Source organism: Heterodontus francisci, chromosome 14 (assembly GCF_036365525.1).
Source record: "Heterodontus francisci isolate sHetFra1 chromosome 14, sHetFra1.hap1, whole genome shotgun sequence".
In the NCBI taxonomy this organism is placed as follows: domain Eukaryota; kingdom Metazoa; phylum Chordata; class Chondrichthyes; order Heterodontiformes; family Heterodontidae; genus Heterodontus; species Heterodontus francisci.
In genome coordinates, this window is record NC_090384.1 from 67,566,035 (window position 1) to 67,589,311 (window position 23,277).

Below are 23,277 nucleotides of genomic sequence, written 5' to 3' on the forward strand. Positions count from 1 at the left end.
GCTGCAATTATACAGGGCCTTGGTGAGGCCACAGCTGGAAAATTGTGTGCAGTTTTGGTCTCCTTATCTGAGGAAGGAAGTTCTTGCTATAGAGGGAGTGCAGCGAAGGTTTACCAGACTGATTCCTGGGTTGGCGGGACTGACGTATGAGGAGAGATTGAGTCAGTTAGGATTATATTCGCTGGAGTTCAGAAGAGTGAGGCGTGATCTCATAGAAACCTATAAAATTCTAACAGGACTTGGCAGGGTAGATGCAGGAAGGATGTTCCCGACAGTGGGGGGAGTCCAGAACCAGGGATCATAGTCTAAGGATATGGGGTAAACCTTTCAGGACTGAGATGAGGAGAGATTTCTTCACCCAGAGAGTGGTGAACCTGTGGAATTCGCTACCAGAGAGAGCAGTTGAGGCCAAAAACATTGTATGTTTTCACGAAGGAGTTAGATATAGCTCTTGGGTTTAAAGGGATCAAAGGATATGGGGCGAAAGCGGGAACAGGTTACTGAGTTGGATGATCAGCCATGATCATCATGAATGGTGGAGCAGGCTCGAAGGGCCGAATGGCCTACTCCTGCTCCTATTTTCTATGTTTCCATGTTACTCGCGCATGTGCCAAGTGCAACTGTGCTGTGCAACAGAAGATAAAAATCAAGACTGCTGTTCAGCTGCACACACAAAAAGATCTGCCATGCAGAAAGCAAATTTTCTGCCCCAGAAAGCATATAAACGACATTACTTGAGTCATAGATTCCAGTTTTGTGAAGACACATTAACCCTTTCACTAGCAAATGCCTAGAGTTTTGAAAACATTTAGTCTAGAATTTCCATCAGTAACGTGATTTTTGGGTGTAAAGTGAGCTTTACCAATCAGAAAATGGGATGGAGATTCATCACACATGGGAACTCTGCCCATTCTGCATATTTCAATTGGTGGAATTTATAGTTGCAAGTAGTTCCAATCTGAAAAAGGCAGAAACTTGATTTGAATATTTTAGTAAACTTGAACGACAACATTTATATATTTGCATACACCGATCATTGAACCATCTACCTCATCCATATAATATAGGCGCCCAAGGCTTTTAGGGCCTGAGTTGTATATGGAATTTAATAAGCCAGTAAATGTGCTTACCCTGTTTTCCAGCCAATCTCTCAACCTTTTTTGTTTCGCCCAACCCCACCCCTCCCCAACATTAGTTCAGTGTTCAGGAGCCTTTGTGATAATTGTGGTGGTGGAGCCTTTTCTCCTTCTCCCAGTAACACACTGCACGTTTGCAATCGTCAACACTGCTTTAAATAAGTTAATGCTTATTCCATAACAGCAATCATTTTAAATTAATCCATAACCCCTCCAATATCTGACCCAAATGATGAGCCCCGACTAATTAAGGCTATCCTCTATAGACATGTTACATGACAACTTTGTGATATTCCAAAATTCCAGAGTATTCATCAACAAGCACACAGTTTAAATGCTGAACCATCAATTCAGATGCCTGGATGGATCTGACGTGCCCTCCAAATCAGCCCATGTAAAATTTCAAGGCTTGGTGCAGTCCCCTGCATTCGGCACAACTCCATGCTGCAAGGAGGATGTATCATGCATGATGAAGACCAACCAGCACCAGCATTGAGACCTGGGAGGAGGAAGGCCCCCTTGGCATGGTAACGGTTAGGCCTGAAGAAGCTGCAGATCACAACAAAATGTGGGTTCTGTGAACTATTTGGGAAACTGTCTTCTCTTTCTTATAAAGGCTGCCACTGTATTAACAGTCCAGTATATATCTGTCTATGCCCTCCATAGATAGTACCTTAAATCTTGCAGGCAACTCACAATTATTCATGATGATGAAACATACTCACAAACCTTTGTAACAACACTCTGCACACACAATTCAGTGCAACCATATTCTAATCTCAAAGCATGCCGCATGCATGAGTGCCTAATGTTTGTTTCCACGGTATTTCTTTTTTTTCAGCATTTAATGACTGTTATTAAACCTAGTCTTGCGTTTCTTCTAGATAGTACCTTAGTTGCAGGAATACATGAGGTAGACAGCTGCTGTGTGCACGCAAGGAGCCACTTAGAAATTAGGAGAGTCATCCAATGGACCCATCTCATCATGGCCACTGATTAGCCTAACAGCAATCCTAATGACACCAATGAGTATTCATATAGCACCTTTAAATACAACATCCCAAGGTACTTCACAGAAGTGTTATAAAGCAAAATTGGACACCGAGACACTTACCTGGAGGGAGTTGGGGGCGGTGGCAGACCTGTGTGGAGACAACTACCGGAGAGAGTACAAAGCAAGACCCAGGCTTGGGCCTTCACTTATCTGGAGGGAGTGGGGAGCAGCGGCGAACCTGCGTGGAGACGCGCCGGAGTTTGAAAAAGAAAAATCAAACAGTGACATCACAGGTAATCGGTGAGTTGATTGGCTGGTGAGTATTTGCTGCTTAGGGACTGAGTCTAAACAACTGGGAGTTTAAAAATGTTAGAAATATTAAGTATTAATAACAAGTAACAAGTGGGTATCTGGTGAGTCATCCTTATTTTTAAATAAGGTTTATTACTATTGGTGAGGTTATTACTACTATTGGTAATATATCCGACCAATACTAAAATATTAATAATGGTAGGATAGGTGAATTGGTAAGTTTAGAATTAGCAATAGCAAGGTTATTATTACTATTGGTAAGGTTTATTACTATTGGTATTTAGTATTTGTTGCCATGCAGACCCCCACCCGCCAAGAATGAGGCATATTAATTTTGTCATATGAACATTGATTTTAAACTGTTGCTGGAGTGAAGAAATTACGTGTTTGAAGATCACCAGACACTGGGCTGGAAGGACATTTACATACTAAGAGACGCTGCTTGAGGAGACAAAGGACTATTCCCTGCTCCAATTAACTCAAATGGATTTTGATCACCAGACACTGAAGTTATAAGGAAGCGCATTCCAGAGACTGCTAAGGTACAATCCACAAACCACGCAGGAGACTGTTCCAAATAAGGAGCTAGTCACATGACTAACCTGCTGGGCAACCTGGGGTTTTTTGAATTGTGCCACAGAGAAAGAATCAGTAGGTCGTGAGCAACTGAAGCTGCAAAAAGGAAGCCCCTCTCTCTCGCTTTCTCCCAAGCCACCAGACCCACGGAAGACATGTAAACCTCAAAAGAGAAAAGATACCTACATCAGAACAAGTTGAAGCGTGAACTGAGCCCCAATGAATTGCAAAACTTAGCGGCAACCAAAGACTCCACACTGAACTTAAAGGACTGTAACTAACAGATATTGCCTCAAACTTTTCCCCTTTATTCCTTCTACTTTTTCTGTCTCTATATGCATGTGTGTTTATCGCGTATGCATGCTAGCGTGGTTGCATCACATATTCATTGTCGTTAACCGGATAAGAGTTTAAGATTAATAAACTTCCACCTTTCTTGTTTAAATTTAAGGAAACCTGTCTGATTTCTTTGCCTGTGAACAAGGATTCACTGAGGGAGAGCTAAAAACAGTGTTTAAAAATTAAACCCTGTTACAATTAAACCAGGCAAAAGCTGAGAGGGTACCCCCAGACCCCTTCTCACCTGGTCGTAACATAGTAATAGCAGGGTTTATTAGTAGCAGTGTTTATTTGTAGTATCAAGGTTTATCATCAGATAGGGGAATGACAGGGCTGCTCCAACCTCAGGAGTGCACATCCTGTGCTGTGTGGGAACTCCAGGATACTTCTTGGGTCCTGGATAACCATATGTGCAGGAAGTGTCGTCAGTTGCAGGTTGTGGAACTTGAGCAGCAGCTGGCGACACTGTGGTGCATCCGCGAAGGTGAGAGCTTCGTGGAAAGCACGTTTATAGACTGTCTGGTGGTCACCCATTCTCTCTCCCCCCGCATACTGTTAAGAAAGAAGAGGCAGCTAGGGCACGAGACCCTGAGTGCGTCTCACTCTCTCCAACAGGTATTCAGTTCTGAATAGTGAGGTAAGTGATGGTTTATTTGGGGAGTGCAGCCAGAGTCAAGGCCATGCTACCATAGATGGCTCAGCTGCACAAGTAGGAACAAGGAAGACTGGAAGAGTGCTAGTGATAGGAGATTTGATAGTCAGGGGAACAGACAGGCATTTCTGTGGCCCCAGACATGAATCCAGGATGGTGTGTTGCCTCCCTGGTGCCAGGGTCAAGGATGTCACTGAGCAGCTGCAGAGCATCCTGAGCGGGGAGGGTGAACAGCCAGCAGTCGTGGTCCACATTGGTACCAATGACATAGGAAGAAAGAAGGATGTGGTCCTGCAGAAGAACTTTACTGAGCTGGGTAGGAAAATAGCAAGCAGGATCTCAAAAGTAGTAATCTCCGGATTATTCCTAGTGTCATGCGCAAGTGAGTACCGGAATAAAAGGATAAGACAGATGAATGCGTGGCTGGAAAGTTGGTGCAAGAGGGAGCGCTTTAGATTCTTGGGACAGTGGGACTGGCTCAAGGGGAGATGGGGCCTGTACAGGCCGGACGGGTTGCACCTGAACAGAGCCGGGACTGAATTCCTTGTGGGTTGTTTTGCTAGTGCTGTTGGGGAGGGTTTAAACATGTTTGGCAGGGGGATGAGGACCCTGAGGGTAGACTCAGTTGGGACAAAATCAGAAATGAAAATGGAAGGCAGAAATTTAGTGGATGAGTCTGGAAGGCACAGGAAACAAAGGTTAGAAAATAAAAGTTAGGCAGTGCTCATGGGTATAAACTTCAATGCAAAGAGTATCGCAAATAAAGCAGACGAGCTGAGGGCACAGATAGAGACTCGTGGCAGTATGATAACATAGCTATTACAGAAGCATGGCTTAAGGAGGGGCAGGAATGGTCAGACATGATAGGGAGAGGGATAAGAAAGGGGGGGGGGGTGGAAATTTTGGCTGAAGAAACTATTTGCGCTGTGAGGAGGGATGATATGTTGGAAGGTTCATCAAAATGAGGCCATATGGACTGAGCTAAGGAACAAAAAAAGGGGCAATCACACTTCTGGGAGTGTACGATTGACACCCAAACAGACCGAGGGAGATAGAAGAGCAGATATGTAGGCAAATCTCTCAAGTGCAATAACAATAGGGCAATAATAGTAGGGGATTTTAACTACCCCAATATGAACTGGGATAGTTTTACTGTGAAAGGAATTGAGGGAGCAGAATTCTTGAGGTCCATTCAGGAGAAATTTTGGCCAATATGTAGCAAGTTCAACAAGAGAGGGTGCAGTTTTGGACTTACTTTTAGGAAATGAAGCTGGGCAGATGCAAGACGTGGCAGTGGGAGAGCATTTTGGTGGTAGTGATCATAATTCAGTTAGTTTTAACATAATTATGGAAAAGGACAAGGATAGAACAGGAGTTAGAGTTCTCAATTGGCCAAGGCCAATTTTACTAAGCTGAGGATTGATTTAGCAAAGTGGACTGGAAACAGCTACATGAAGGTAAATCAGTGTCAGAGCAGTGGGAGGCATTCAAAGAGAAGATTCAAGGGTTTCAGAGTAAACGAATTCCCACAAAGAAAAAGGGTGGGATGGCCATATCTAGAGTCCACTGGATGTCAAGGAGCATACAAGGTAAGATGAGGCAGAAAAGGAAAGCTTATGCTCGAGACAGAGAACGCAACACGACAGAAAGCCGAGAGGTGTATAGAAAGTGGAGGGGTGAAATCAGAAAGGAAATTAGGAAAGCTAAAAGCGAGGGTATGAAAGAATATTAGCAAGAAAATTAAGGTGAACCCAAAGATGTTTTATCAATATATTAATAAGAGGATAAACGAAGGAAAAGTTAGGGCCCATAAATGACCAAAAAGGTAACCCATGTATGGAGGCAAAAGAGGTCGGTATGGGTTCTTAATGAATACTTTGGATCTGTCTTCACAAAAGAGGGGGACAATGCAAATATTATAGTTAAGGAAGAGGAATGTGAAGTATTGGATTTGATAAACATAGGGAGAATAGAAATATTAAGGGGATCTAGCAACCTTGAAAGTGGATAAATAGCGGAACGTCTGACCATCATTTTCCAATCCTCACTGGATGCAGGTGTGGTGCTGGAGGATTGGAAGACTGCTAACGTTGTACCTTTGTTTAAAAAGGGAGTGAGGGATAGACCAAATCATTACAGGCTAGTCAGTCTAACTACGGTAGTGCGCAAATTATTGGAATCCATTCAGAGAGACAGGATAAACTGTCACTTAGAAAGGCACAGATTAGTCAAGGATAATCAGCATGGATTTGTTAAGGGAATATAGTGTCTGACAACTTGATTGAATTTTTTGAATAAGTAACAAGAAAGACAGATGAGGGTAGTGCAGTTGATGTGGTCTACATGGATTTTAGCAAGGCTTTTGACAAGGTCCCACATGGCAGATTGGTTAAAAAAATAAAAGTGCATGGGATCCAAGGGAATATAGCAAACTGGATACAACATTGACTCTGTGGCAGGACACAAAGGGTAATGGTTGACAGGTGTTTTTGCGACTGGAGCGCTGTTTCCAATGGCATTCCACAGGGCTTAGTACAAGGTCCCCTGCTTTTTGTGGTATATATTAACGATTTGAATGTAAATGTAGGGGGCATAATCAAGAAGTTTGCAGATGACACAAAGACTGGCTGTGTGATAGATAGCGAGGGGGATAGCTGTAGGCTGCAGGAAGATATCAATGGTGGGCAGAAAAGTGGCAAATGGAATTCAGCCCAGAGAAATGTGAGGTGATGCATTTGGGGAGGTCAAACAAGGAATACACAATTAATGGGAAAATACTGAGAGGTGTAGAGTGAATGTCCACAGATCCCTGAAGGTAGCAGGATAGGTCGATAAGGTGGTTGAACAGGCATATGGAATCCTTTCCTTTATTAGCTGAGGTATAGAATACAAGAGCAGGAAGGTTATGCTGGAACTGTATAAATCATTAGTTAAGCCACAACTTGAGTACTGTGTGCAGTTCCAGTCACCTCATTACAGAAAGGATGTAATTGCAGAGGAGCTTTACGAGGATGTTGCCAGGACCGGAAAAATGCAGCTATGAGGAAAGATTGGATAGGCTGGGGTTGTTCTCCTTGGAACAGAGGAGGCTGGGGGGAGAATTGATTGAGATGTACAAAATTGTGAAGGGCCTGGATAGAGTGGATGTGGAGGGCTTATTTACCTTAGCAGAGAGGTCAATGACTAGGGGGCATAGAATTAACCTGATTGGTAGAAAGATTAGAGGGGAGATGAGGAAAAGTTTTTTCACCCACAGTGTGGTAGGGGTCTGGAACTCACTGCCTGTATAGTAGATGCAGAAACCCTCGACTCATTTTAAAAGGTGTTGGATATGCCCCTCAACAGCTGTAACCTGCAGAGCTACGGACCAAATGCTAGAAGGTGGGATTAGGCTAAGTGGCTCGTTTTTCGGCTGGCACAGACATGACGAGCCAAGTGGCCTCTTTCTGAGCTGTAAACCTTCTATTATTCTACAAGGCAATATTAGGGTAAATGACCAAATGTTTGGTCAAAGCGGTAGGTTTTAAGGAGCATCTTGAAGGAGGAAAGAGAGGTCGATAGGTGGCGAGGTTTAGGGAGGGAGTTGCAGAGTTTAGGGCCTAGGCAACTGAAGGCTTGGCCACCAGTCGTGGAGAAATGAAAAATCGGAGATGCTCAAGAGACCAGAATTAGATGAGCGCAGAAATATCGGAGGGTTGTGGGGCTGAAGGATATTACAGAGATAGGGAAGGGCAAGGGAACAGAGGGAGTTGAAAACGAGGAGGAGAATTTTAAAATTGAGGCTTTGCTTGACTGGGACCTAAAATAGGTCAGCACGCAGAGGAAAGATGGATGTACCGGTCTTGGTGCTAGTAAGGACATAGGTAGCAGAGTTTTGGATAACCTCAAGTTTACAGAGGGTAGACTTTGGGAGGCCAGCCTCAATCTGTTGGAATAGTCAAGTGTAGAGGTGGTAAAGACATGGATGAGGGTTTCAGCAGCAGATGAGCTGAGACAGGTGCACAGTCAGGCAATGTTATGCAGGTTTTTTTCCAATTCGTTCATGGAATATGAGCATTGCTGGCAAAGCCAGTATTTAATGCCCATCCCAAAGTGCCCTTGAGAAGGTAGTGGTGAACTGCTGCAGTCCACGTGGTGTAGGTACACCCACAGTGCTGTTCGGAAGCGAGTTCCCGGATTTTGACCCAGCGACAGTGAAGGAACAGCAATAAGGTTCTAAATCTGGATGGTGAGTGACTTGGAGGGGAACTTGCAGGTGGTTGTGTTCCCATGCATCTGTTGCCTTGTCCTTCTAGATGGTAGAGGTTGGGGCTTTGTAAGGTGCTGTCAAAGGAGCCTTGGTGAGTTGCTGCAGTGCACCTGGTAAATGGTGCATACTACTGCCACTGTCTGCCAGTGGTGAATCGAGTGAATGTTTAAGGTGGTGGATGGGGTTCTGATCAAAGGGGCTACTTTGTCCTGAATGATGTCAAACTTCTTGAGTGTTGTTGGAGCTGCATTCATCAAGGTAAGTGGGAGTATGCCATCACACTCCTGACTTGTGCCTTGTAGATGGTGGACAGGCTTTGTGTTGTCAGGAGGTGAGTTACTTACCGCAGAATTCCCAGCCTCTGACCTGCTCTTGTCGCCACAGTATTTATATGGCTGGTCCAGTTAAGTTTCTGGTCAATGGTAGCCCCAGGATGTCGACAGTGGGGTATTCAGCGATGGTGATGCCACTGAACTTCAAGGGGAGATGGTTAGATTCTCTCTTGTTGGAGATGGTCATTGCCTGACACATGTGTGGTGTGAAAGTTACTGGTGGAAACAGGCTGTCACAGTGATGGTGCAGATATGTGGTCGGAAGCTCATTTTGGGATCAAATATGACACCTAGGTTGTGAACAGCCTGGTCCAGCCTCAGTCAGTTGCCAGCAAGAGCGATGGATTGGTAGGTAAGGAACAGAATTTTTATCAAGGACAAAATCTATGACTCTATAAAAGACAATGGCTTCAGTCTTCCCAACGTTTAGTTGGAGGAAATGTTTGCTCATTCAGTACTGGATGTCAGACAAGCAGTCTGATAATTTTGCATCAGTGGAAGGATGGAGAGGGGTGGTGGTGAGGCAGACCTGGATAGAGTAGTGAAGTAGAATTCAGTTGGGTACTGTCTCATGGTTAGCTCCAATAGATCCCCAGGCCTGTCAAAGCTGGAGGAGATGGTTCGTTCCACTGTAGAAATGCACAACATTTACACAATTATTCATGATGCTGCAGTATTACTTGGGCAGAACATATATGCTAGGTGCAATATCTATGTGATTATATTAATGCTACAATTTCAGTAAATATTGTGCATTTTTACAGTGAAATGAAGTATCTCCTCCAGCTTTGATAGGCCTGGGAGCCAACTGGAGCTAACCATGAGAGTGTACTTGACTGACCTCTACCTCACCACCACATCCCTCAACTCCTCCACTGATGCTAAATTATCAGACTGTTTCTGCCCATGTAATACTTTGGCATCATGAGTGTATATGTGCAATTTTTTGCAGCTGAATATTTCTCATTCACAAAAGAGCAATAAAGTCACACCTGAGGAGGAAAGGAGCAGATATAATTTCCAACGAGAAACCACTAAACATGCAATCAAGCATAAACTAACAAAATACATTCAATGAAAAGAGATGGGATCCAATCAAGATTACTCCAAATATCATTTTCAAAATCCTTTCAACCAGCAGTAAGCTAGGCACTTATGAACCTTTTACCCAGTAGTAACAAATTAAAGATAAAATAAACATCCAGAAGAAATTTGTTAAACTTACCTATAGAGAGTAGTTTCCAAGTTTAAAATAACTGTCAATATTTTCAGTCAGAAGCCTTATCCTCTGTGGGCAGCCTCAGCCTGGAGTTTATGGGTATCCTAGTCCAATTACTCACAGATGAAGAGACTCACCAGATACTCAGTTTTAGCATGTATTTGTGTGCATCTCCTGATCTAAAAGAAAATGACTTGATAGCAAGGCTGGCCATTCACAGAGCTGCCAGGAATTCCTGTTTGCAAATTTTGGCCCCACCTGCAATCTCTTATATTGATGGAAAATTATTGAAATGCAAATGTCTCAAGAAGCCATCATTAGCAGTTAAGGTAATTTGATTTTTGTATACAACATTAAAAATAATGGAAAGCATAAAGTTTCCAACTTCTTCTGAAGCAACTTTGTAAGAAAAAAATGTCACATATGATAAATTATCCCACAACTACAGTCCGCAACATAAATATAGTTATGGAGAAAACCAGTAAATAGGAAAAGTCTGGGAAGGGAATGGCTTGTATATGACTTATATTTTATGATTTATATTTATATTCAGAACTCAAAGTTCTATCACATTTTAATAAGTCCAATTAAAACACAATTTTATCAAGAGGATTTGTTAAATATAAGTTCTGCTGCAGAGGTATTTGGGAAAGAAGAAAAGATGCAAAGTAGCTTTCTTTTCTTAATTTTTCTTGTTTAGTTTTCATATAAAACTCAAACCCTAATAGGTGGACAGTAAACATAATTGCAGGGGATTTATTTTAAATATTAACTGAAATGTTTTATGAATACCCATATAGACTACATCGCTAAAAGCTGCATCATTAAAACTGCAGCAGCTTGGGATGCACTGCAATGTAAGAAAGCATTTCAGTGTCTAAACTGCCTCATTGGTTGACTCCCTTGCAGCAGGAGCAGGCTGATAGGATGGATACTTGAACAGGTTATTTTATAGACAGCGGGCATGAAAACTGCAAGACTGTGAGGGAAAAGCATGAGGGTGGGTCCAATTGGTTAGCTCTTTCACAGAGCTGGCACAGGCACATTGGGCCAAATGGCCTCCATCTATGCTATATGATTCTAGGAATACATGCAGGCAGACATCACTGTTCTAAATTCTGCAGATGACAATCATTTGTAAAATTGCTTTCTGTAATAAGTTATCAGATTTCAAAATAGCTACAAAATTCAAGTTGATGATGCTCTGCAACAAAATAGCAAGTATCTCTGGACTTGTGTTAGAAGACTTCTTCGCTTTAGAAACAAACACAATTCCAACTGATAAACAGATGTAGTTTGACCACACAGAAAAGGAAATAATGCAATATATTTGGGGGGAATTATGTATCACAATTATAAATGTGGTTATCAATTCATCTTTAGGTTAGGTTGTTCTAGGTTTTATGGTGATGAACTTCATAGACCTATAAGCTGTTGCAAGAACAATGAAAGGAATAAAGAAGCTCGTCACAATATCGTCCAACGTATGAAAAAGAATTAGACAAGCACAGATACAGCAGGAAGTAATTTAATTAAAAGCAAACAATTGAAAAGTCTTGGAAAGATTAATAGTGTTATTTAAAACAGAGGCAATGACTGCAGTGCTACAGGTTTGACTTCAAAAAAATTATAAATGTTGTTCTGCTTTCAAAAGGCAGTGTACTCCATGTTGTGAAAGCTAAAAAGGATTCTCTCTTAGAAACTTGGCTAAGAAATGCAAATGAGGAGGTGATGTGCCAAATCTAATATTAAAGAATACCTTGAAATACCTACTTCACACAAAACAGTTGAACCTTGTACACAGGGAGCCTCAACAAAGTTTAAAGGGCTGCACTTTTTACACATAGGATGGTGGGGAGGGTACATTTAAGCAGCTATCGCTACTTCTGCATTCCATGCTGCCCCAGATAAGTGTTCACAAGTTAAATATGAAAAGTCAGGCAAGATTATGTGGATTTTATTGCTATTGAGAAATAGAGGTGTGTTTGGTTGTATGGTTCAACTTTTATTTTTGGGCACTTCCTTGTGCTTTGTTAAAAAATGCATTCATGGGATGCAGGCGTCACTGGCAAGGGCGGCAATTATTGCCCATCCCTAATTGTTCTTGAGACGGTGATGGTGTGAGCTGTCTTCTTGAATCGTTGCAATCCTGTAGTGAAAGTACACCCATAGTGCTATTAGGTGAGGAGTTCCAAGATTTTTACCCAGCAGCAATGAAGGAACAACGATATATTTCCAAGTCGGCATGATTTGCATCTTATAGGTGGTCCCTTATACTAGCTCCCCTTGTTCCTCTAGCCAGCAGAGGTCACGGGTTTGGCAAGTGCAGTCAAAGAAGCCCTGGCAAGTTGCTGCAGTGTATCTTGTGGATGGTACACCTGGCAGCCATGGTGCACCAGTGGTGGAGGGAGTGAAGGTTTAAAGGTGGTGAATGGGTGCCAAAGGGGCTACTTTGTCCTGGATGGTGTGGAGCTTCTTGATAACTAAAGTGGCAAGTATTCCATCACACTCCTGATTTACTCCGTATAAGTCAGAAACTGAGTTACTCACTCCAGAATTCCCAGCCTCTGACCTGCTCTTGTAGCCACAGTATTTATGTGACAGTCCAGTTAAGTTTCTGGTCAATGGTAACAGCCCCCACCCGCACCCGTCAGGATGTTGATGGTGGAGAATAAGGAATGGCAAGGGGAAGTGACTACACTCTCTCTTGTTGGATATAGTCATTACCTGGCACTTGTGTGGTGCAATTGTTATTTGCCACTTATCAGCCCAAGCTTGAATATTGTTCAGCTCTTTCTGCATGCAGGCAAGGACTGCTTTATTATCTGAGGAGTTACAATGGTGCTGAACACTGTTCAATCAGAAGCGAATATTCCCACTTCTGACTTTACATTGCAGGGAAGGTCTTTGATGAAGCAGCTGAAGATGGCTGGATCTAGGTCACTTCCCTGAGGAACTCTGGCAGCAGTGTCCTGGGGCTAAGACGATAGGTCTCCAACAACCATAACCATCATCCTTTGGAGTCATACTGAGCACAACCAGTGAAGATTTTTCCTCTGGGTTTCTATTGACTTCTATTTCGCTAAAGCTTCTCGATGACACATGATCAAACACTGTCTTAATGTCAAGGGCAGTCACTCTCTCCTCATCTCTTTAATGCATGTTTGTATCAAAGCAGTAATGAGGTCTAGAGCCAAGAGATCCTGGTGGAGTACAAACTGAGCAGTGGGCTGGTTATTGGTAAGTAAGTGCCACTTGATAGCATTTTGACCACACCTTCCATTACTTTACTGATGACTGAGAGTATACAGATGGGGCCAGATTTCTGTGGACAGGACATACCTGGGAAATTTTCCATATTATAATAAAAGCAAAATACTGCAGATGCTGGAATTTTCCATATTGTCTGGTAGATGCCTTTGTCGTAGTTATACTATAACGGCTAGAGGAGCAGCTAGTTCTGGAGCACAACTCTTCAGCAGTATATCCAGGCTGTTGCCAGGGCCATAGCCTTTGCTATATTCAGTGTGCTCAACTATTTCTTGATATCACATGCAGTAAATCGAATTAGCTGAAGACTTCCATTTGTGATGCTGGGGATCTCAGGAGGAGGCCACGATGTATCACCTACTTAACACTTCTGGCTGAAGACAGTTGCAAACCATTCAACCTTGTCTGTTACACTCACATGCTGGTCACTGCCATCATTGAAGATGGGGATGTTCATGGACCCTCCTCTTCCTGTTAGTAGTTTAATTATCCACCATCACTCCTGACTCGATGTAGCAGGACTGCAGAGCTCTGATGGGATCTGTTGGTTGTGGGATTGCATAGCGCTGTCTATAGCATGCATCGAGTCCTGCGCTGTGGCTTCCCCAGTTTGGTACCTTATCTTAAGGTATACCTGGTACTGCACCTGGCATGTTCTCCTACACTCCTCATTGAACCAGGGTTGAAATCCAGACTTAACAGTATTGGTAGAGTGAGGGATATGCTGGGCGATGAGGTGAAAGATTGTGGTGGAAAAGAAAGACTTGCATTTACATAGTACCTTTCAAGATCTCAGGATGCCCCAAAGTATTTTACAGCCTAGTTAATGTTGCAGTGTAAGAAACAGCAGCCAATTTGCGCACAGCAAGCTCCCACAAACTGCAATGTGATAATGACCAGATAATCTGTTTTTGATGTTGATTGAGAGATAAATATTAGCCAGGACACCAGGCAGAACTCCCCTGCTCTTCTTCGAAATAGTTCCACGGGATTTTTTACATTTACCTGCGAGGGCAGACGGGCCTCAGTTTAACTTCTTATCTGAAAGATGGCACCTCCGACAGTGCAGCACTCCCTCAGTACTGCACTCCCTCAGTACTGCACTGCAGTGTCAGCCTAGATTTTTGTGGTCAAGTCCTGAAACGGGACCTAAACCCACAACTTCCTCATTCAGAGACAAGAATGCTACCCAATGAGCCACAGCTAACACAACTCTGTCACAATCACACAACAGAATACAATTTTGCTGCTCTGATGGCCCACAGTGCCTCACGGCTGCCCAGTTCTGAGCTGCTAGATTTATTCTGAATCTATCCCATTTAGCATAGTGGTAGTGCCACACAACACGATGGAAGATATCCTCAATGTGAAGAGAGGACTTTGTCTCCACAAGAACTGTGCGGTGGTCACTCCTACCAATACTAGACAGATGCAACTGCAACAGGTGGACTGGCGAGGACAATATCAAGTAGATTTTCCTTCTAACCACCTACGGCAGGCTCAGTCTGGAAGATGTGTCTTCAGGTCTTGGTCAGTCGTGGTGCTACCAAGCCACTCTTGGTGATGGACGTTAAAGTTCCTCACCCAGAATTCATGTTGTGCCCTTACTACCCCCAGTGCTTCTTTCAAGTGCAGTTCAACATGGACGACTACTGATCCATCAGCTGAAGGAGAATGATAGTTCATAAGCAGCAGGATATTTCCTTGCCCATAGTTGACCTGATACCATGAGACTTCAATGTTGAGGACTCCCAGGGCTACTCCTCCCAGCTGTACATCATTGTGCCACCACCTCTGGTGGGTCTGTCCTGCTGCTGAGTCAAGACATAGCCAGCGGTGGTAATAGAAAAGTCTGAGATGTTGGCTAAAAGATTGTGCTGAGACATCCTGAAGAGATGTTCAGATAAGGGATGGGACAGGTTATCAGAATTACCATGAAATAAAAACAAGAAGTGCTGTAAATACTCAGCAGGTCCGGCAGCATCTGTGGAGAGAGAAGCAAAGTTAACGTTTCAGGTCTGTGACCTTTCATCAGAACTATTAACTGAAACTTTAACTTTGCTTCTCTCTCTACAGATGCTGCCAGACCAGCATTTCTTGTTTTTATTTCAGATTTCCAGCATCTGCAGTATTTTGCTTTTATATCAGAATTACCAGTTTTGCATTCAGCTGAAATGTAAACTGCAGAAGCAAAATAGACCCTTTAGCATGGATCAAACAAATATGGCAGATACGTCCTCAACATATTTAACCTAATTAACATTGTTGTTATTGGCGAAATGTTTTTGATGTACCGTTATATCTATTCCAAAGAAAAGTCAGAAACACACATTAAATAACTCTAACAGATGACTCCTTCAACCAGAAGGTATGAGTATGTAAAAGCTTTCAAAACAGACCAGACTTTTAATGATTCTGCAGAAATCACTTTTTAAAAATTGCATGTACTATTTTTAAACTACAATTTTGATGAACATAGATCACATATGTATGAAAAATTTACATGCTTAGTCAACCCCTGTGTAAATGAGATAAAACAAATTCTGCAGAGGAGTAGATCTGCATTAATGCCAATCTGCACACCAAATACTAATGTACAATAACTGCAAGTTATGTAAGTCACACCTTACAATTTCAGAGTCTGAAATGTTTCAATCACTGACATCAATTTGGCTGTCAGGAAATAACTGCAGGAATTCCTGCAGCGGCAACATGAATTCACAGAAGAAAGTGGAATCCAACATGACAGGTTGAACTAGACACACAATTATTTTTGCATAATAGTTTGTGAAGTCACTAGACCTTTAAAAGCAGAACATTTTTGTTATCAAGAAGTCAACACTGCATGCCATTTAAAAATCAAATTCCGAAGGCTTTAATATAAATGCACAGCACAATCTGAAACTGAGCCATAAAGACCATGAAAGTCCCAAGTACAAACTCAGGTATGTTAGCCTGTTTGCTGTAGAAGTGTTTCAGTTGGCCTCAGCAACCAGTAAAGGAGAGAAAAAAGAAACCAAGGGTCCAACTCCTAATTATTATCCAGTGAACAATGCTGGAAATTACATTTATGTGGAAATCAGAAAAAAACTCGGCTATAAAACACTGCGTGGCTCAAAAGCCTAACACTGACCGCCCAGTTCATGTGAAGAATATCAATTTGGATGACATACCAGAGAGCTACCACTATGACGGAGCCATGCTCCAAATTAAATAATTCCCTCCTGCAACGAAGGAAGAATACTGAAAACAGAGACACATTCTAGAGAGAGAACATCCCTCTAAAAATTCACAAATAATCTCAATGTAACATATAAATAATTATGAACATTGAGCCAATATTGTTACCACTGAGGTGGGAGGAGTGCACCGTCTTTCTCTAGTTCCACTTCTCCACGGGTCACAAAATTATGGCCAATTATACACTCATTTTTATTTCAGAATAAAATACACCAACCAGGTTTCTTTAATAAACAAAATAATTCATTTATTATAAAACAAGATTTATTCAGTAAAGATGCAAAGCATTAACACATTGAAATATGAAAGTTCTTTTTAAAAATTAGCCCCCCCCACACGCACACAGGTTAAAGAAAAAATAAAGAAGCTTTCTCTGCAGAGATCTCTTTACAAAAAAGACAAAACAAAACCTTTGGCCAAATACTTGCTAATTCTGGAAGGAAAAAGAGAAGATATGGAATTATATCAGTTGTCCCTTTATTCTGGTTTCCCAAATACAAGTAGATGGTTGTCACAGGATCTTTTTGGAGCAGTTCTTTTCAGGTGGCGTCAAGAATTAATCTGGCAGGCTTTCCAGGAGAAATGCGGCATCAGGGGTTTCAGTTATCACACAGTGGATTTTCAGGGTTTCTCAGAGGTGGAGAAAAGATGAGTTGCATGGTTCTGTCTAGGCAGGCTGATCCCCAACTGACTCAAAACAGTATTCAAAATGAAACCAACTCCTGACCACCATAAATCCTGACATGTCACATCTCTGTAAATAACTCCCACCAGTCACCAATGCTTCTGTTGTTTATTTAGCCTAAGCCATGTGACATCCACTAAATGTGGTTTTTAAACAGAAAGCTCAAGTCCTTCCAGTAACCTTTTTAAAAAAAAACAAAGCTCAGCATCTATAGAATCACTTCAGTCCTCCAAACGAATCCATCTCTTCAATCTTCAACCACGAGTCCTCAAAAATTGTAAAAAAAAAGTATTTCCATAACAGTATTCACAAAATTCTTTACACCAACTATATAAACAGGGAAGCTAGGCTGACAACCAGTACAATTACTATGGACTTGGGATACTGGTCCAAATTACCCACTGAATACACCAATAAATGTACACTTCATTCCCGCATACAGGAAACATCTCACACAAGCTTTTATTTGTCATGAGGAAACAATTTTTTCCAATGGGAAGTTCTGACTTTTGTCATGATGACCCTGCTGCCCAGCAGTTCTGTAACCTAAATCAGTAGAATAGTGTGACCACAAAAATCATAGCAAAACTGTAATTAATGAGAATCAAGGGAAAACTCTCCACTGGCTGCAGTCATGCCTAACACAAAGGAAGATCATTGTGGTTTGTTGGAGGCCAATCATCTCAACCCCAGGACATGTATAGCTTATTAATAGGAAGCAGTGGTATATCCATATATTAGCAGAAAGTACTTCTGTAATTAAAGGAATAAACATTGGCAATCATGGCATAATATGGGAAAAAGCATATATGGATCACCTTAAATATTCAGCTTATCAACATGACTCTTTTAGCTCATGAGTTAGTTGGTCAGGTCACTCAGTGAATACATGCCATTCAACTTCTTCATCCCACAAACCCCCACATCTATACAAGGCTTTATGCCGACGTCCAATCTCTCTACACCTCCATCCCCCACCAGGACAGTCTGAGGGCTCTCCATTTCTTCCTTGAACAGGGCCCAAACAGTCCCCATCCACCACCACCCCCTCCTCCGCCTGGCTGAACTTGTTCTCACATTGAACAACTTCTCCTTCAACTCCACTCACTTCTTTCAAATAAAAGGTGTTGCTTTGGGTACCTGCATGGATCCTAGTTATGCCTGTCTTTTTGTGGAATATGTCGAACATTACTTGTTCCAGTCCTACTCAGTCGGTGGGCTTATAATGAATATTAGTGGACAATCTATCCCCAGAGATGAAGACAGAGAAGTCGAGGAAGGGAAGGGAAGGGAAGTGTTGGAGATGGACCATGTAAAGGTGAAAGAAGGGTGGAAATTGGAAGCTCTTTTTCCAGTACATTGATGACTGTATCGGTGCAGTTTCCTGCTCCAGCCCCGAACTGGAAAACTTTATCAACTTTGCTTCCAATTTCCACCCCTCTCTCACTTTTACATAGTCCATCTCCGACACTTCACTTCCTCGACTTCTCTGTCTCCATCTCTGGGCATAGATTATCCACTAATATTCATTATAAGCCCACCGACCCCCACAGCTACCTCGAATACACTTCCTCGCACCCTGCTTCCTGTAAGGACTCCATTCCTTTCTCCCAATTTCTCCATCTCTGACGCATCTGCTCTGATGATGCAACCTTCCACAACAGCGGTTCTGATACGTCGTCTTTTTTTCTTAACCGAGGATTCCCCTGCATTGTGGTTGACGGGGCCTTCAACCGTGTTCGACCCATTTCCCGCACTTCTGCCTCACCCCTTCCCCTCCCTCGCAGACCTGGGACACGGTTCCCCTTGTCCTCACTTTCCACCCCAGCAGCCCACACATCCAAAGGATCATTCTCTGCTATTTACGCCACCTCCAACGTGATGCCACCACCTAAGACATCTTCCCCTCCCCCGTCAGCATTCCGAAGGGAACGTTCCCTCCACGACACCCTGGTCTACTCCTCCATCACCCCGACACCTCATCCCCTTCCCATGGCACCTTCCCATGCAATCACAGAAGGTGCAATACCTGCCCTTTTACCTCCTCTTTCCTCACTATCCAAGGCTCCAAACACTCCTTTCAGGTGAAGCAGTGATTTACTTGTACTTCCTTCAATTTAGTATACTGTATTCGCTGCTCACAATGTGGCCTTCTCTACACCGGGGAGACCAAATGCAGACTGCGTGACCGCTTTGCAGAACACTTCCGCTCAGTCCGAAAACATGACCCTGAGTTTCCGGCTGCTTGCCATTTTAACACACAACCCCAACTCTCAAGCCCACATCTCTGTCCTGGGCCTGCTGTGGTGTTCCAGTGAACATCAGCCCAAGCTCGAGGAACAGCACCTTATTTTCCGATTAGGCACGCTACAGCCTACCGGACTGAAAATTGAGTTCAATAATTTCAGAGCATGACTGGCCCTTTTTATTTTATTTTGTTTCTTCATTTCGTTTTACCATGTGCCTGCCTACTGGTTTTTTCACATTTGTGCTTTTGGCTAGGGCTGTTCATTCTTCTGTCATTAACACTTTCTCTGCACCAATGCTTTGTCTTTTGCCACATCATTAGTACGCTCTCTTTGCCTTTGCTCCATGACCTCCTTGTCAGTTAATCTCTCCGGCCCTCACACACCCTCTTCCCCCACCCCTGCTTTACTTGCTTAAAACCTATTACATTTCTAACCATTGCCAGTTTTGATGCAAGGTCACCGACCTTCTCTCTCCACAGATGCTGCCAGACCTGCTAAGTATTTCCAGCACTTTCTGTTTTTATTTCAGATTTCCAGCATCTGCAGTATTTTGCTTTTACTTATACAGAATTTACTTGCATTTACTTACAAGACTGCAAACTGTAGAAAATAAAAACATCCATTATCTGCAATCAGATCACAGACACAAACAAGTGAAATTACTAAGTAATATAAGGTTTGAAAGATTAAGGCATTTAATAGACAACTATAGACGTCATTTACGTTTAGATAGCTCTACACCTTTCATCCCACCCGAGATTCTTAAGTTCTTACACTAGGCCAGGCAAAACTTTCAAGTCTTAACTTTTTGTTTCTCCAACTTACCATTGCTGCTGTGAAACTCTCCAGCTTGAGGCAAGTCACACTGCAGTCAGCAGCAGCAAGGCTATTTTACCCACAGTATTGAGGTAAAAGAACGAGAAGCATTTAAAACAGTTGCTGTAGATCGTGAACCTAGATCCAACGTCTGAAGGGAGCTTCTGCACTCTTGCTTTCAGCAAGCTTGCAACGTCATCGCATGCCTGCACTGGGATTGTCACTGAAAGAAAATCCAAACCAGTCCGCAAGCGCCAGCGGAACTGAAGGAACCGAACTGAACAAAGCAGTCAAAACAAGAGGGGGTTTGCTGCATTTTAATTGGTGTAAATAAATAAATGCAGAGGATGAAGAGCCTTCAAGTTCATCTCAAATTTCCAAGCGATTGTATTTGCAACGCATGACAATTATATATCTGAATAATAAGTGCTCCACGTCTGAGCCGGACGGACACGCCTGCTTTTTTTTTTCAATGACAGATTTGTGTTGTTGGCTTGGTTTTAAGCAGGGCTGTGGCAGCAAGATTCAAGGCAGGAACTTGTGACTGGGTTATTCGGATGAACTGGAGCAGTCTTGCACTGAAGTAGCTACTAAAACGTTTGTTCTAAGTGAATTGAATATGTATTACATTGAGGAAAATTAACCAGCAGACCCACCCGAGGACAGTACATTTTAACCTTGGTTCTTTTTAAATTAATATGAAATCCACAGTATATTATTAAATAACAAAAGAGCCATTTTCAGAGAGGCAGTTTCAAAGATGCCCATTTTCGAACAGTTATAGAACATAGAACAGTACAGCACAGTACAGGCCCTTCGGCCCACGATGTTGTGCCGAACCTTTAACCTACTCTAAGATCAAACTAACTACCTACCCTTCATTCTACTATCATCCATGTACCTATCCAAGAGTCGCTTAAATGTTCCTAATGTATCTGCTTCTACCACCACTGCTGGCAGCGCATTCCACGCACCCACCACTCTCTGTGTAAAGAACCTACCTCTGACACCTTCCTCCAATCACCTTAAAATTATGCCCCCTGGTGATAGCCCTTTCCACCCTGGGAAAAAGTCTCTGGCTATCCACTCTATCTATGCCTCTCATCATCTTGTACCCCTCTATCAAGTCACCTCTCATCCTTCTTCGCTCCAATGAGAAAAGCCCTTGCTCCCTCAATCTTTCTTCATAAGACATGCCCTCCAGTCCAGGCAGCATCCTGGTAAATCTCCTCTGCACCCTCTCTAAAGCTTCCACATCCTTCCTATAATGAGGCGACCAGAACTGAACACAATATTCCAAGTGTGGTCGAACCAGGGCCTTATAGAGCTGCATAACCTCACGGCTCTTAAACTCAATCCCCCTGTTAATGAAAGCCAACACACCATACACCTTCTTAAGAACCCTATCAACTTGGGTAGCAACTTTGAGCGATCTATGGACATGGACCCCAAGATCCCTCTGTTCCTCCACACTACCAAGAATCCTGTCTTTAAGCCTGTATTCTGCATTCAAATTCGACCTTCCAAAATGCATCACTTCACACTTTTCCAGGTTGAACTCCATCTGCCACTTCTCAGCCCAGCTCTGCATCCTGTCAATGTCCCGTTGCAACCTACAACAGCCTTTCACACCATCCACAACTCCAGCAACCTTCGTGTCATCGGCAAACTTGCTAACCCAGCCTTCCACTTCCTCATCCAAGTCATTTATAAAAATCACAAAGAGCAGAGGTCCCAGAACAGATCCCTGCGGAACACCACTGGTCACCGAGCTCCATGCTGAATACTTTCCATCTACTACCACCCTCTGTCTTCTATGGGCTAGCCAATTTTGTATCCAGACAGCCAACTTCCCCTGTATCCCATGTCTCCTCACTTTCTGAATGAGCCTACCATGGGGAACCTTATCAAACGCCTTGCTAAAATCCATATACACCACATCCACTGCTCTTCCTTCATCAATGTGTTTTGTTACATCTTCAAAGAATTCAATAAGGCTTGTGAGGCATGACCTGCCCCTCACAAAGCCATGCTGACTGTCTCTAATCAAACCATGCTTTTCCAAATAATCATAAATCCTGTCTCTCAGAATCCTCTCCAATAATTTGCCCACTACTGACGTAAGACTGACTGGTCTATAATTCCCAGGGTTATCCCTATTCCCTTTCTTGAACAAGGGAATAACATTTGCCACCCTCCAATCATCCGGTACTACTCCAGTGGACAGTGAGGACGCAAAGATCATCGCCAAAGGCGCGGCAATCTCTTTCCTCGCTTCCCATAATATCCTTGGGTATATCCCATCTGGCCCCGGGGACTTATCTGTCCTCATATCATTCAAAATTTCCAGCACATCCTCCCTCTTAACCTCAACCTGTTCGAGCATATCAGCCTGTTCCACGCTGTCCTCACAAACGACCAGGTCCCTCTCACTAGTGAATACTGAAGCAAAGTATTCATTTAGGACCTCCCCTACCTCCTCCAACTCCAGCACAAGTTCCCTCCACTATCCCTGATCGGCCCTACTCTCACTCTGGCCATCCTCTTGTTCCTCACATAAGTGTAGAACGCCTTGGGATTTTCCTTAATCCGACCCGCCAAGACTTTTTCATGTCCCCTTCCAGCTCTCCTAAGTCCATTCTTCAGTTCCTTCCTGGCTACCTTGTAACCCTCTAGAGCCCTGTCTGTCCTTGCTTCCTCAACCTTAAGTAAGCTTCCTTCTTCCTCTTGACTAGCTGTTCCACATCTCTTGTCATCCAAGGTTCCTTCACCCTACCATCCCTTCCTTGCCTCATCGGGACTAACCTATCCAGCAGTTGCAGCAAGTGCTCCCTAAACAACCTCCACATTTCTGTCGTGCATTTCCCTGAGAACATCTGTTCCCAGTTTATGCTCCCCAGTTCCTGCCTCATAGCATTGTAATTCCCCCTCCCCCAATTAAATATTTTCCCATCCCGTCTGCTCCTGTCCTTCTCCATGACTATAGTAAAGGTCAGGGAGTTGTGATCACTATCACCGAAATGCTCTCCCACCGAGAGATCTGCCACCTGGCCTGGTTCGTTGCCAAGCACCAAGTCCAACATAGTCTCCCCTCTAGTCGGCCTATCTACATATTGAGTCAGGAAACCTTCCTGGACACACCTGACAAAATCTGCTCCATCCAAACTATTTGCACTAAGGAGGTTCCAATCAATATTAGGGAAGTTGA

General features: G+C 43.1%; 1 protein-coding gene and 1 long non-coding RNA gene across 3 annotated transcripts in view; one reads left to right on the forward strand and one right to left on the reverse strand.

Moving 5' to 3' along the window:
* Positions 1–20,378, reverse strand: part of LOC137377097 (uncharacterized protein C11orf24-like) — a 79,594-nt gene extending 59,216 nt beyond the window's left edge. The window contains exon 1 of one of the 2 annotated variants that reach the window (XM_068046393.1): positions 20,079–20,378. The gene's annotated coding sequence lies outside the window, so the exon portion shown is untranslated. Of the gene's footprint in view, positions 1–862; positions 885–20,078 lie in introns of those variants that run through there. The other variant, XM_068046394.1, reaches the window with a different exon arrangement.
* The window catches only part of LOC137377098 (uncharacterized), a 90,826-nt gene that overhangs the window by 14,249 nt on the left and 53,300 nt on the right, over positions 1–23,277 (forward strand). The gene's annotated exons all lie outside the window — the stretch shown is intronic.